Raw genomic sequence first — 16578 nt, 5'->3', positions numbered from 1 at the left:
ACTCCTGTATTGCTCTGCTGGCGCATTGCTCATTGATTGGGGCCACACATTTGCATCCAGTGTGCCCAGGTATCTCTTGACCAACAAACAAAGGAGCAAACTTGCATTCACTTTAGGACCAGGATTCAGAGGCCTGATGCTGGGATCTCTGAAGCAACCCTTGTTTCAAAAGGGGTCACCTCAAGCAAAGCCTCCTCGCCATTCTGGTCGGTCTATGACTCTCAGCTGGGCATCAAAACGTAATCCACAATTTCTCCTTTCGGATTTGTGACCCCGTCTTCCGCCCTAGACAGTGGCAGGGGTACACATTACATCTCAGGGCTTCTGCCTTCACTGAGGTCCTAGTTGCCAGCAATGCCTGTGCTGGTTACCTTCACTTTGGCTTTAAGCTGGACTGGTGCTGACGCAGATTCCCCAGGCTGAATCTGATGTCCGGGGCCCTCTGGCAATGGTTGTAAGGCAGCAAATATCGATGGTGGACAGAACAAAAGGTCTTTAGACAAGGCACAGAAACAGTCTATCAACAGAGAGGATAGTCTCAGAATATTTCCTAGTCTTGGGACGCCCCATATATTAGTAAGGCACCCAAGAACCATTTTCATCTATCTATGAGACAGTAAAAAAAACAACATCCCGGACCTATTGGCAAGTATAAAAGGAACTCTTTGGTGAACTAACAAGAGTAATACATCACCCAATCCCAAGCAGCCAAGGAAGTCTGTATTAATTTACTAAACTCAGAGGAAAAGAGAAAAACAACACAGACATACCCTAAATCCTTACATTGGTGTATTCCTGTGTACTAATCTGAAACCCCTAAAAAAAGGAAATGTTCTACACTTTTACTTACAGATTTTAAACAACTTGTACAGGACTGCAGAAATTTCTAAAATGATTCTTCTTAATAAAAGCACCTACATTGTATGCTCAGGACCATGCTCTCATGTTATAGGAGCAACAGGAAAATCTAAAACTGCTAATTTAAAAAGGTTTCTTATCTATAAAACAACATTTCCTTCAAAACATTTTTTTTTGCTAAGGATCACATGGGCATCTTCCCTGCGTTCTACTTTTCATGATCCAAACTATGCAACATCAGCTCTAATAAGGACTGTCAGTTTATTTACACAGACGGGCTAATAAAAAACTAGCAATGCCCTAGCATGGAATAACATACAATAATGGTGTTATCACCTAAGAATTTTAGAACAAAAACTACCCACATCTAGTTCCCTTTAAAGATCAAAATAAGGGAACAACAATCTAGACTACTACTGATCCTGTCATAATTTCATCAAACAGGATGGGCAGTAACATAACATATATACTAATTCATTTTATTAATGCTAACAATGTTTAAAACAGTATTACTGAATAGCCAATTAAATGTCTCGTTGCTATTTCACATACAGCTTAGACAGGCTAAAAAGCATTGAGAAAAGGAGAGAGCAACATACATATTACCTAGCCTTAATTTGTAGAGGAGCTAGCCTCCTTCCCCCATTTTGACAGTAGGAAACCTGAAACAGGTTTCACTTCTGTCAACACTATCAACCCCTATTTGAAGCAACTGGGCATAAACAAAGTTATAGGAGGTACATATCACATTTGAGAGAACTAAAAAAACACATGAATACCCAAACCCCAATCCCTTTTAGCAAATGTACAAGTGAAACATGAGGGCACATGAAGTCAAATAAATTTAATTGCCTCAGCCTTTAAGCATTAGTGCTGTATAAACATGGCAAAGCTTATCTGTTAATCAAAGTTCACATATACCATTATATCGGTTTCTATCATATGAGTACATAAAGTGCCTGCTTTTGCCAAAAAAGTAAAACTTCTCCTTCTCTCCCCTGTCGTCTTTCAAAAAGTTTGAGCGGTCAAAATGTCAAAGCAGACCTTGCTCTGGGAGCCATGCTAGGCTTCAAAATATAGAACTGACTTTTAACTCTTTCCAGCTGTCCTATTCTGTGTGCGAATGCAGCCCCATTCCCCTGTTTGTCAGTTTAGAGTTAAGAAAATAACTTCTGCTCATTTTTGATACATATTTTCAATTATAAGCAGTGTGCAGTATACTTGTCTAACAATATAAAGGTCAGCTGTTTGTATTATACCTAAATGTGTGCATTTAGTGAAGCCTAAGGCAAGTTGAAAGCTGCTCTGAATGCAGAATTTCTTTTTAAATTAGTGAATTTTGCCCAATTTCGACGTTGATATTTGGGGGAACTTAAAAATGAATATCCTGTAATTGTTTTGCATAATAGTCATCCTCAGAATGTTCTCTAGATAGCCCAGGAGTGAGAAATTAAAAATAATCATATATACCCTGTGGTGAACGGGGTCGGGAGAATGAAAGTCGCCACGAGTTGGAGTCTATCTTTAAGCACTTTATTCGATTTGAAAACACCGAGTTAGGTTCAAAAGGGTTTAAGAGCACAATATCCTGGGGGGTACAAACAATGACCGTGGAGTCTCTCCGTTGGGGAACTTCCGAAGTCTTCGGTTCCAGTCTTGAGTCAGCTGGAGGTGGCCACAGGTCCGGAGATGCACTCGGGAGAAGGAAAAGAGAAGCAGCCACGTTAGGGGCTGGGGTCGGTATATACAACAAGTGAGAGGAGGGTAGGGTAGTGAGGGATCACCAGGGTGCTATCACCAACTATAGCAGTCTTTGAGTGTAGGCGGCCGGCAAGGTACGACGATAGTGACCACCCTCAGGCTACCCAGTCCCACCCCGTGATTTAAACAACCCTTGAAAACGCCCTTGTACCTTGTGGAGCCACACTTCTCCCCTGGAAGTGTGGCGGGGCGGCTCGTGGTATCGTTGGCCTCCTGGCTTGTCGTCTCTCAGCTCCAGGGGTCCCAGCAGCGGTTCCACGATAGTTCCTCCGTCTTCTTCCGTGGCGTCCTCCTCGTGCTTCGGCTGGCGTTCCGAAGGTTCCGCGCCGACAATCCAAGACGGGGCTTCCTTAAACGCCCCTACCTCTTCTGATTGGGTAGCGTCAGATGACGTCCGCTCACCTGATTGGCCGACCGTTGTAGAACATGCCCCCAGCGTCACAGAAGCTGGATACAGAGATGAACGTACCGGAGGCAGAGCCGGGGAAACCCAGGAAATGTCCAAAGGATCCTGCGGACGGGGTGGAAAGGAAGAAATGTTAGCAAGTACACCCCGTCCGTCCGAATCAGGAAGCTCATCTAGGTCAGGGAGCTCGGCTTCATGACACATCCCACCCCCAGGATTGACCCGATCGGGGGGAATCGGATAGCGGGACAGAAAGTCAACATTTCCTTGCAAGGAACCCTTTCGATGACGGACCTCGATCTGGAAAGGCTGTAGGGCCAGGAACCAACGCAGAATGCGATCGTTGTTCCCCCTGTTACGCTGAAGCCAAGTTAAGGGAGCATGGTCCGTATACAACACAAACGGTCTCCCTTCGAGATAGTACCTCAGTTTTTCCACTCCCCAACGGACAGCTAGGGTAAAGCTTTGATCGCTTCCAGTTTCTCAGTCTCCGGTTTAATTTGTCCATCCCCCAAGAGGTACCCAAGATACTTGACCTGCTGGAAGGCAAATCGGGACTTCTTCGCATTAATGTGGAGATTGGCATCCCTTAGACTGGTCAGTATGTTCCCAAGGTGTTGTAAATGGTCATCCCAGGTTTTGCTAAAGACTACAATGTCGTCCAGATAGGCTGACGCGTATTGTAAGTGAGGTGCCAATAGTGTATCCATGACCCTCTGAAACGTTGCTGGCGCCCCATGCAAACCAAAGGGAAGTACCGTGAAGTGGTAATGACCAGATGGGGTTGAGAATGCCGTCTTTTCCATGTCTTTAGGAGCAAGGGGTATCTGCCAATATCCCTTGGTGAGATCTATGGTGGTGATATACCGAGCCTCTCCAAGGCGTTCCAGTAATTCATCGACCCTAGGCAAGGGGTAGGTATCTTGTTTAGACACCCGGTTAACGGCCCTGAAGTCGATGCAAAAGCGGATACTACCATCAGGCTTCGGTACCAAGACCACCGGTGAGCACCAGTTGCTGTGGGAAGGGACTATGATTCCGGACTTCAGCATACTGTCTACCTCGGCCTGGAATGCTGAGCGTCTTGCCTCGGGGATTCGGTAGGGCTTCTGTTTTACCACTGTATTGGGGAGAGTAGGTATACTGTGTTCCGCCAAGTGGGTACGGCCCGGTTGATCCGAGAAGACTACTGAATGAGACAAGAGCAGATTCCTAACTTCTTGTTGCTGGGTGACAGATAGTTCAGGATTGACAGGAGCAGCACTGACTGTATGGTCTGTATCGAGTACAGGAGACACCACGTTGACTGTCTGAGGGGGTGGCCCTGACCATTTTTTAAGCATGTTAATATGGTACATTTGGGTTTTGCCTCTTCTTAACTGTACCAGGTATGTAGTGCGTCCTATTTTCTTCAAAATTTTGAAGGGTCCCTGCCACTCCTTCCTCATTTTATGTGTAGAGGAGGGTAATAGAATCAAAACCCAGTCACCTACATCCAACACCCTCCACTTTGTACCACGATCATACAGGGTTTTCTGTTTGGTTTGAGCTACCGCTAAATGCTCGTGAGCAAGCGTCCTAAGTTTGTGTAGCCTGCTCTGGAGTTGTCTGGTGTAATCCAACAGGGCCTCAGCTTCCTGTGCTCCCTCAGTCTCCCAACTGTCTTTCGTGATCTCAAGAAGTGTTCTAGGGGGTCTCCCAAACAATAATTCAAATGGAGAGGTCCCTAGACTGGACTGTTTCTGGCTACGGAGTACAAAGAGGGCCAGGGGCAATAACTGGTCCCAGTTTTTCCCATCACCCGACAACAATTTTTTTAAGGTTAGCTTAAGGGAGCCGTTGTATCGCTCAACCAAACCGTCTGTTTGCGGGTGATACACAGACGTCTTGATGTGTTTGATGTTTAACTGTTTGCATACCTGTTGCATCAAACAGGAAACAAAAGGGGTGCCCTGATCGGTAACGATCTCTTTTGGAAAACCCATGCGAGAGAACACTTCAACTAACCTCTGGGCTATCGCTACTGAAGTGGCTGATTTAAGAGGAAAAGCCTCGGGATACCGCGTGGCGTAATCAACCAAGACCAGGGCGTATTGATGTCCTCGGGAGGATTTCGGTAAAGGCCCGATTAAGTCCATTCCTATACGATCAAATGGGACCCCTATAATAGGCATGGGTACCAAAGGGGCAGGAGGTGGTGTGTAGGGGTTCCGTTTCTGGCATATTCTGCACTCCTGACAATATTTTTGTACTTGGGCGTAAATAACTGGCCAGAAAAAGTGTCGCAATATAGACTGACTCGTTTTTTCTACCCCAGAGTGGCCAGCTAACAAATGAGCATGACCAAAGAACAATATCTGATCACGAAAATCATTCGGGACCAGCAGTTGAGGTTCAGCATCAGCCTTGGCGAGTCTATAAAGCAGACCATTCTTTTCAACAAAAGTGGGATAAGTCCTAGTGGTCGGATCCTGTCCGTTTCGTGCAACCTGCCATGCATTGGTGAGACTTGCATCGTTCAATTGGGCAGTCCTAAAATGGGTGTCCCTGGCCCAGGGTTCTGCAGCTAACAAGGTATCACGGGGAAGGGACAAGTGGTTAAGGGTATCCAACAACAAAGTACTAAATGAAGGATTATCAGTCCCTATGATTATGGGTTCAGGTAAACCAGCCATAACTCCCACAACAACTTCCATGTTTTTCCCTGAAGGCGTGTGAAGCGTGACTTTGGCTATAGGATACTCCTTAACGTCCCCATGGACAAACGGATACTGACCCGTCTCCCCGGAATGAGAGAGTTTCGGTCTACTAGCTCTTCCCTTATAACTGAATGTTTGCAACCGGAATCTAATAATGCTCTTATACTAGTACCGTTCAAAGAGACACGTACATAGAAAGTGGTTCCGGTTTCTTGAGCATAGAGGATGGACCTTGGGGCATAGCTCACGTCCATAGGTTCGTCTTCTCTTTCTTTTTTTTTCCGACAAAACCGAGCAATATGCCCCCATTCACCACAGTCATAGCATTGAGGTCCTGAATTGGGAAGTTCAGGTCGTTGGAACCGCACCTTTGGAGGATCGGGGATGGGTTTTTGGAACCTTTTATCAGTTTTAACAGGTGGTAAGACTTTAGTGTTTTTTTCGGGTTCCTTCATATAAGGCTTACCCTGAGCCCGGGCATAACAAGTTGCCATTTCTATAGCATGCTCCAACGTTAACCCTGCATGTTGCTTAAGCCACCTCTGGGTACTATAGGGAAGTGCTTCGATGAACTGTTCAAGATATACCTTATTCATTATGGCGTCAATGTTTCCTTCATGGGGCTTTAGCCATAAGTCCGCAGACTCCTTTAATTTGAAAAACAAGGTCTTGGGTAAATCCCTGGGTGACCCTTTCTCTTGACGAAACCGCAGTCGATGGGTTTCCTCGTCTACCCCCAACCTATCGAGGATATACTGTTTCACAACCGCATAGGCAGTTGTTCCATCCCGGTTCACTGTCTGATAAGCTGCCTGGGCCTCACCAACTAGCAATGGCGCCAAATAGAAGGGCCACCTATCGCCAGGCCAGGAACTAGCTCTTGCCGCTCTTTCAAAGTTCAAAAAGAAAGCAAGGGGGTCTTCGCCTGGACTAAACTTCTGTAACGGTACAACAGTGCCCAGAGGTGGAGCTGTAGCCCTTCCCTGTCCAATTACAGTCATTAGTTGTGTTTGTCCCTCCGCCAATTTTAGAATGTTATCAGACTGCGTTTGGATGGCTTGGGAAAACGCAGTCCGGTCTGCTTCCATTTGGGTCAAGAGATTCTCCATTCTGTATCGGATGGCGTGGTTCACTGGTTGATCCGAGTCACGGCACCACTTGTGGGGAACGGGGTCGGGAGAATGAAAGTTGCCACGAGTTGGAGTCTATCTTTAAGCACTTTATTCGGTTTGAAAACACCGAGTTAGGTTCAAAAGGGTTTAAGAGCACAATATCCTGGGGGGTACAAACAATGACCGTGGAGTCTCTCCGTTGGGGAACTTCCGAAGTCTTCGGTTCCAGTCTTGAGTCAGCTGGAGGTGGCCACAGGTCCGGAGATGCACTCGGGAGAAGGAAAAGAAAAGCAGCCCCGTTAGGGGCTGGGGTCGGTATATACAACAAGTGAGAGGAGGGTAGGGTAGTGAGGGATCACCAGGGTGCTAGCACCAACTATAGCAGTCTTTGAGTGTAGGCGGCCGGCAAGGTACGACGATAGTGACCACCCTCAGGCTACCCAGTCCCACCCCGTGATTTAAACAACCCATGAAAACGCCCTCGTACCTTGTGGAGCCACACTTCTCCCCTGGAAGTGTGGCGGGGCGGCTCGTGGTATCGTTGGCCTCCTGGCTTGTCGTCTCTCAGCTCCAGGGGTCCCAGCAGCGGTTCCACGATAGTTCCTCCGTCTTCTTCCGTGGCGTCCTCCTCGTGCTTCGGCTGGCGTTCCGAAGGTTCCGCGCCGACAATCCAAGACGGGGCTTCCTTAAACGCCCCTAGCTCTTCTGATTGGGTAGCGTCAGATGACGTCCGCTCACCTGATTGGCCGACCGTTGTAGAACATGCCCCCAGCGTCACAGAAGCTGGATACAGAGATGAACATACCGGAGGCAGAGCCGGGGAAACCCAGGAAATGTCCAAAGGATCCTGCGGACGGGGTGGAAAGGAAGAAATGTTAGCAAGTACACCCCGTCCGTCCGAATCAGGAAGCTCATCTAGGTCAGGGAGCTCGGCTTCGTGACATACCCTTATAAAAATGAGTTTATTTCGCCTGCGCTGAGTTATATTTCATATGCAAATTTCCTCATTATGCGGTACAACACAACTTAAATTACATTTTAATGCTAGGAGGTCACAGTATGAGTATTAAGCTTTATAAATATTAAAAAACAAATTTAAAAGCACTTATTTTTTTAAAGAATTTTTCATATATATATATTTTTTTAATAAAACCAATAATTTTTGATAATTCCACATATGAAAAGCAAGCTGCATCTCTTGCCTATCATATTTAGACCCATTCATTCATAAGCCTAAGCACAGAAGCCTAACTTGAAACATGAAAGGTTTTGCGCCACTTTTTAGAAGGACAATTATTTAACTTCCGAACCACGAATATGCGTATAAAAAAAGGCATTAAGAAAGGAAATCCTTACTGTTTTCCTGTTAGCCAAAATAATGAATCTGATTTTTGTAACTTTTTAAAACAGCAGTCTGAAATGCAGGATTTTACACCATGCTTGCACTGAAAAAATCCTAGCTGAGTCAACATTCCTGTCTCTCCGTGGCCTACAATCAAAACAACAGCTGCTGCTAAGCGGCAGTTAAAATACAGCTGTTTTAAAGCTTTTTTTAAGTGTTGTAATGGAAGCACAGTGACTGTCTTTAAAACTGAGGCATTTCTAGTTCTAAAATGTGTGTGTAGTTCAGCAACATCCAATTTACTCAGATGATGTGTTTATATCTAACACAATGTATCTAAGGAAAATGTTGTAACTTTTATAATTATTTATTTATTGCAAAAACACACAATTTCATTTTTTTAGGCCTATTGTATTCCTATTCAATGTGAATTCTAATTTTATCTTTTAAGCATTGGCAGTTTGTACATGTGCATAGTTGCGTACTCTTATCAATCTAATAGTAACATGTAGTTATTTAGCATATCATATGGTTAATTTCTGGATTTTTATTTAATTTTTATTTAATATTAATTAAATTACATTTTGCATAACAGACTGATGACAGCAAGAAAACACAAACAAACACATTGAGCTCATTCCAGACATATACAGAAGGGGTCATACACATGATACTAAAATAACTTAATTTAAATAAATCAAATGGCTAAAGCTGACTAGACATAACAATACTTAACATTGACACAAATATTAACATAAAAACAAATAGACATGTGTATATGCAAAAAATAGATTTTATCAAAATTTACGTTGGCAGGGAAAAATTACAATAAACCAAAATGAAAGACACAGGGATACAAGACAGATGTTTGGAAAATTAATCAAAATCTCTGTATGGCCTGTGGCAAGCTTATCCAGAAACAAGGAGTGGAGAAATTTCCTTTCGGATTAAGCAGAAGTCGACGTTTTGGTCTCTGCGGTCAACTCAATGAGACCATCATCAGGACAAAATTGAAACAAAGTATTGTAATTCCCCACGGGCGAGAATCACTAGCCAGTATCTTGGTTTTTACGATTTAACGGCTATAACACTGTTGGTGATTAATCTGAAGGTAGTGACCACCGGTTGTAGTTTTTTAGAAGAGTCTCAGGTAGGGTTATTCTTCTGAGAAGTGCAAAAGGAAGAAATAATTACTCCGTGTAGATTTGGTCACATCCAAGAAATTCTATTATGTGCAGACAGACGCCTGTTAGTGGACGGTCTGTCAAGCTTCTCCGAGGTTAGATACGCCAGTCTTTCCCGTCATTCGATCAAGGCCTAACCAGAAGAATAACCCTACCTGAGACTCTTCTAAAAAACTACAACCGGTGGTCACTACCTTCAGATTAATCACCAACAGTGTTATAGCCGTTAAATCGTAAAAACCAAGATACTGGCTAGTGATTCTCGCCCGTGGGGAATTACAATACTTTGTTTCAATTTTGTCCTGATGATGGTCTCATTGAGTTGACCGCAGAGACCGAAACGTCGACTTCTGCTTAATCCGAAAGGAAATTTCTCCACTCCTTGTTTCTGGATAAGCTTGCCACAGGCCATACAGAGATTTTGATTAATTTTCCAAACATCTGTCTTGTATCCCTGTGTCTTTCATTTTGGTTCATTGTAATTTTTCCCTGCCAACGTAAATTTTGATAAAATCTATTTTTTGCATATACACATGTCTATTTGTTTTTATGTTAATATTTGTGTCAATGTTAAGTATTGTTATGTCTAGTCAGCTTTAGCCATTTGATTTATTTAAATTAAGTTATTTTAGGATAATTCACTTACCTATATTCAATTCATTCAGAATAAGCAAAGTCGATACTGAAAACAAACTCCTTTGGAGGCCCTCTCACCCATTTGATCATATTTCACCCAGCCCCCAAAGGTTTACTGGGTAGCTCACTTTACTGAACATACACATGATACAGCATGCTTAAGAGCCATTATTTCACAAATAGTGCAATCGCTATTTACTTACAGAAGTATCACCAATGTGAAACCACAAACCACATAGACATTTAAACACAGTATTAACCCACAGATCAACACTTAGGAGAGAAACAAAGGACAGCCCACAGACTGTACTTAAACCAAGCAATTTGTAAATACGAGTTGTAAGTCATATTTACAAGAAGTGCTTCTCAATAGTATTCCAAAAGTCTGCAAAACAAACAGCCCAACAAACTGTTTTATTTCCAAGAAGCCAAAATACACTCAATTCCCTAGCTTTGTCTGGCAGAACACCAAAAAATCGCTCTACATATCTCCATTTATAAACGTGCGCAGAAAAGGATCCTTGTTTGTATTATTATCATATTTTAATTCCCTGGGGATAAGTCACCAAGGAAGAAATATGTTTTTATACCTAAACCTATTTAGGTATTCCCTCAGGGGAGCCGGCTAATTTAATTCTCATCTCTCTATGGTACCTCCAAAAAGCAACACATTCTCCGATGTGTGCCTGAAACAGGCATGCCAAAAATAGTGTAGAATATGCAGTATTATAATCAAAGTAGCACTTAAGGTACTCTTCGTACGTTGCGCCGTTCAAACAAATTCAAACAGAGAAAAATGTCCTCATTACCTGCCTACATAAATTGCAATTTACATATTACATACATACAAATACAAATATTGGCCAAACATACTAATCCAAAGCCACAGTAAGCGTTATTAAACTACCTTACCAAGCCAAGGCATCAAAAACCAACAGCAAGCGCCGCAGAACGACTCTTACCAAACAAATGGTTGTCCAAATTCTAACTGCCAAGTTCTGAATGACCTAACGGTCTTTTTAGAATACTCCCGCCAAAAAGGTTCTCAGTAAGGAGTGACATCATGTGGAGGATCACAATCAGGAAACCAGAAATATACTGGGCTGCAGCGACAGAGAATCCCCAGAATCTCCGTGCACAGACTACCTCCTTAGTAGAGTCCTGTCCTGTCCTCCACAGTAGATTTCTGTCTCCTGACAAGATCACTCCTTAGATAGCCACTTCTCTGATGAGGTCCGCGTTGGAGAGCCATTTGTAAAAAATAGAAACCTTCTCAGGGGTCCCACTGATACTTGGTCCTTTAAAACCAACAAAGAAGAAATTGGCACAGAAGCTGAAATATAAAAGTAACATTTTTATTAACCTCAAATGAGGGAGACTACGTCACACAGAAGCCTTAGCAACTGAATGAATCAATCTGAGGAGTACAGAAAACTGGAGCCTTATATATGCTTAGGGTTACATAGTCAGCATAAGACCAAGGGGCAGTCCTGGCACATGTAAGCATGCAAAATGACTAATATGGACATGCAAGATCTGCTTGCTCAACAAAGTGGGAGGAGCTAACTTTTTCTAATTCTGGTGAACACATCCTGACATTTACAGACTAGGAACAGTTGCAAGGAAAGCTGCAAGCTCAACTGAGCATGTGCGAAGGTGGAAGATGTTAAATATAGTTCGTTTCTAGGTAGATTACAAGAGCAGTCAACACTGAGGGAGGACAGAGCACATGGCGAGCACGTGGCAGCACATGGCAAACAAGATGGCTGCCAGAAATACAAAATGGCTTTCAGCTCATGCTAACAAATCCCTGCAATATTTAATAAATGGATCCGCTGATTCTGGAGGACTGTGTTCCTGTTCATCAAAATGGCAAGGGCTACAGAGAATCAAAAGAGCTAAAAACAACTTGTCAGCTTACACTAATCTCGAAGCTACTGCTACTGCAGTGTGCTGGCTTCCTGAAAAGAATGTATTATCCTACCTTGCGGGCTCTAATTGGAGCAGATCCTTTGTTTTTTTTAAAATGTGGCCACTCGATTGCTCTGATTCTGAAAGAACAAGTAAAGCAATTAGAATCTGAGTGTGTTATTGTGAATGCATAGGTGTATACACGAGGAGAGCCCCACGCGTATAAGCGCCAAACCGCTTGTTACCTTTGAACTGAGTTTGTGCCACTGAATCCATCAGAATATGTGACGATATTCCGCAATCCAACATCCCGCATACCATCACTCTGCAATTTTTACAAAGCGGGACTCTTACTCCGCAAAGCCATAATTCCTAAAACTTTTACCCCACATATGACTTTATCACGCATGCCATTAAAACGCAAATGCATATGTGGTAAAGTCATATACATTGAAAAAGTTCATTATTTAAACAATATATATATGTATATATATATATATATATATATATGAGGTACGTAGAGCTCCCAAAGTTGACCAGTGCAGCGAAGTAAGCCACTCGAGCAAACAGGAACCAGCGAGACCCAAAGATGGTGCAATTTTTCTTTATTGATTTTTAGCCCAGCACCAGTCCGCCATGACGCGTTTCGGCTAGAGATAGCCTTGATCATATATATGTATATATATATACATATATATACATATACACATATATAAACACGGTGTTCATGTCGTAGGTTGGTCAGTTTCCAACATCTCATTACTGTCTTAGCCTTGTGATATACTATATGAGAATAGTATTGGGTTCTTCTTTATGACAGTAGGATAGCCGATACACGGCATTATTTTGTTTGTGGTTTTCCGATAAGCAAAACAGTATAACATATGTAGAATTGGTACACTCTAAGATGGCGCCCGTTGCTGCGAAAAAGTATCAGTCCTTTGTTTGTTTTCATATGAGTTTGTAAACATTCATAATGGCGCTGCGCCCGTCTTGTAAGATGAAATCATTGAGAAAGGGAGGGCTCTCCCGAAACGCGTCTGTCTTCAATAAACCTGCCCTGTGAAAACGAGCTGTGCCGTGCTTGCGAGTGCTTTTTCTTTCCTATGACCCGGCTGGGCATTTTTAGGATTTTGGAGCTTCGATATTTTCTCCGCGAGCACCAACGCGGTTTGAAAGCACCCGCTACTTTGGAGTGACTCGTGTTTCGTTGATGCAACAACGGAGCGGCTTTTCTACACACGAGTGCACCGCCACCACCGGAGAACGTGAACCGAGGCTGGAAGTACACCTCGACGTTGTTTTACTCCGGACCTGAACAGCGCAAGGGATTACAGCTAACCGGCAGACCCACGAAGCGGTAAGCCGTTTTACAATTACAATCCCAATTCGACTGTTTAAGTTGAGCGTTTTGGTGGCTTAGCGAAAGCCGGCAGCAGACTCACAGCAGGGCAACTCCTTGGATCCTGGGACCAGGCTCCAATTGAGACACAAGCGACATGTTCAATATGTCAGAGCGCAGAGACGCGGCTGGGGGCATGTTCAAAAACAAAAACCCGGACATTTCCAAACCAGCACACACCACCAACGTGACCACCCCTAATGCCCTGACAACGCAGTTCCAGAAGCTGGAAAAACTATACGAACGTGAATTGCGTAAATGGTGGGAGGGCACGTCTTTGCAGGGTTACATCGAGGTACAGAGAGTACCTAGAGGTCTGAGAATTTTTACCGTCCCTGCATACGAAAATCCAGACCCCCTCCTACTAGAAGCCTGGGCGGCCCACATAGCGAATTCGTGTAAAGGCATGCTGGAGATCTTAATCCAGTTCGCTTGGAGTGATCGCGACAAAGTGGTTAAAGAAATTGAAGAATTGGAATCTGTCATAGCACAAAACACTGACAAAGAGGAGCAAGAAACGTTGAGGGCTAACATGAAAAAAAGACTCCAAAAATATGAAACGAAAATTAAATTACGGAAACAAGAAAAGTTTGACCGAGATGAGCGGGACTATGCCATGGGAAGGGTTCTGACCTTTTCTAAAAAATATGATCAGCCACGCAAGGAGGTGGCAAGAAAAAGACAACTGCCCAAATCAAACGTCGCCACGAGAGTGGAAACTTCAGACTCCGACGTTAATGCCAGTGAACTGTCAGGCGAAGAAACATCTGGCGCGGCATCTTCATTTGAGGCAGTAGATGAACAGACCCCTTTTCAACAGGAGTACACGGTCATCCAAGAAAGTTGGCTAAGGGGCGGCAAGAACAAGCCACCAGAAGTGGCCGACAAACCCGACGGGGAGGCTGGAAAGGAAAAGGGAAAAGGCAGAGGCACCAACCAGACCAAACCGACAGCCAGGGTTACCAGGAGTCAAAGAAGAGGAAGACGGTAAATCTGTCAGAACAACTCACCATCGTTAATCTCTCCGAAAGACACCTCACGCCAACCGAAGAGTCTGTATTAAAGCTAGGACTCACTTTTTGTCCGAATAGGAATATGGAATATACGCAAACGCGTATTGACTTGTATAAATTTATTCGGAAAGTCAAACTTCACAAGTTTCACAAAACTAAGCCCACAGCGAAAGAAGTTCAACAACTGAGATTGAATCGTAATGTAACGGACCTCCTCACAGTTAACGACCTGACAGCCTGCGAAGTATTACACAATCTGAGAAGAGAAGGAGACTTGGAAGCCAGTCTAGTAGAAAATACACTCACACAAAGACTGGCCAATGTCGACATAGATCAGATTGCACCAAAGAGTGATTTCAAGTTGGCTTCCAAATTTGTGCCCCAATCACCAGTGGATCCTATTGACGTCTTTTCGGATGTGGTCATCAGGGATCTGATGTCTTTAAGAAACGCCGAAAGCAACCAGAAGACGCAATTCAATACCACGAAGAAGCAACAACATGCCATCAACTCACTCATGGAGGACAAGAACATTGTATGCAAACCCTCAGATAAGGGAGGCAACGTTGTAATCATGTCAAGGCCTAAATACATCGCAGAAGCCATGCGCCAGCTACAGGATACGTCATGTTATGCTGTGATTAAAAAACAAGAATATCTCAACAGCATCAACGATCTTCATACCTTACTGAAGAAGTGGTATGATAAACAAATGCTAACGCTGGAGGAATATCTGTTTCTAAAAACTACGAATCCTATATTACCCTGCTTCTACCACCTACCTAAGGTTCACAAGGATATCAAGGAACCTCCAGGTAGACCAATTATTTCATCCATAGGAGGATTGACTGAAAATCTGTCCAAATTCCTGGATCACCACCTGCTTAACTTTGTACTGTCCCTCAGATCATATATCAGAGACACTACTGATTTCATTGAAAAGGTGGAACAGTTGGAGTGGCAATCATCTTACATCTTGATTACCATGGATATAACAAGTTTATACACTTGTATTGACCACGAACAGGGGTTACAGGCAGTGGAATACTTCCTCAACAAAAAAGAACTCAAATATGCGATGCATAATAAGATGCTTTTGGAATTGATTTCATTCTGCCTGCATAATAACATCTTTCTCTTCCAGGATACTATGTACCGCCAACTCTCTGGTACGGCCATGGGTTCCTGCTTCGCCCCCAGCTACGCGAATCTTTTCGTCGGCTGGTGGGAGGAGCAGGTAGCCTGGGCCCCCAGACTGGCCACCTGGAACACCAGGGTGGTCACCTGGAGCAGATACATAGACGATCTGTTCCTGGTGTGGAATGGTACGGTTGAGGAAGCTAACCAATATATCCAACTGCTCAATGAAAATGAATACCATCTGAGGTTTACCAGTGAAATCAGCAGGGACAGGGTCAACTATCTAGACCTAGAAGTGAGTGTAAGTGAGGGACGTATCTGCACGCAACTTTACCGCAAGCCTACGGCCGGCAATAGCGTTTTACACGCTTCTAGCGGTCATCCCCGTAAATTAATTAATAACATCCCGTACGGGGAGTTTTTGCGGTTAAAACGTAATTGCAGCCATAACACTCACTTCGAGAAAGCAGCTGGTGAATGCATGGAACGATTCCTAACAAGAGGTTACAGCTTGTCCCTTTTGCAAAATACCCTAAATAGGGTCAGAAAAATACCACGTGCTAGTCTTTTTGCCAAAGAACAAGGCCCTGATACTGAAGGTAAATTTCGCATCATAACACCATATGCTGCCGACTCATTTAAACTGCGATCTATTTTGTCCAAACATTGGCACATTTTAAAATCGGATCAAATTGTAGGGCCGGATATTCCCAACACCCCACTGATCACATTTAGAAAGGCCAGATCACTCAGGGACAAAATGGTTCATAGCTACTTACCACCGATGAAAAAATCACTAGGAACCCTGAAAGACGCCAAAGGCTTTTTTCCTTGTGGAAAATGCAAAGCCTGCGCTTCAAGTAAAAGGACTTTAACATACCAAGTCCCAGGTAAAAAGAATGGTAGGAAAATAGCAAAGTTTATGTCATGCCAGTCTGACTTTGTTGTCTATTGCCTAATGTGCCCCTGTCAGTTACAGTATGTTGGGAGTACCATCAATCCTGTTAAGTTGAGAATTTTGGAACACATGCGGGCCATTGTGAATAAGGACATCACGTATCCAGTGGCCCGTCATTTCTCCTTAAAACATAACAGTGATAGAAACCTTCTTAGA

The sequence above is a fragment of the Lissotriton vulgaris genome, chromosome 9 (genome assembly GCF_964263255.1).
Source record: "Lissotriton vulgaris chromosome 9, aLisVul1.2, whole genome shotgun sequence".
Classification (NCBI taxonomy): Eukaryota; Metazoa; Chordata; class Amphibia; order Caudata; family Salamandridae; genus Lissotriton; species Lissotriton vulgaris.
The sequence above is the reverse complement of the archived record's forward strand: the minus strand, read 5'-3'. Positions refer to the sequence as shown.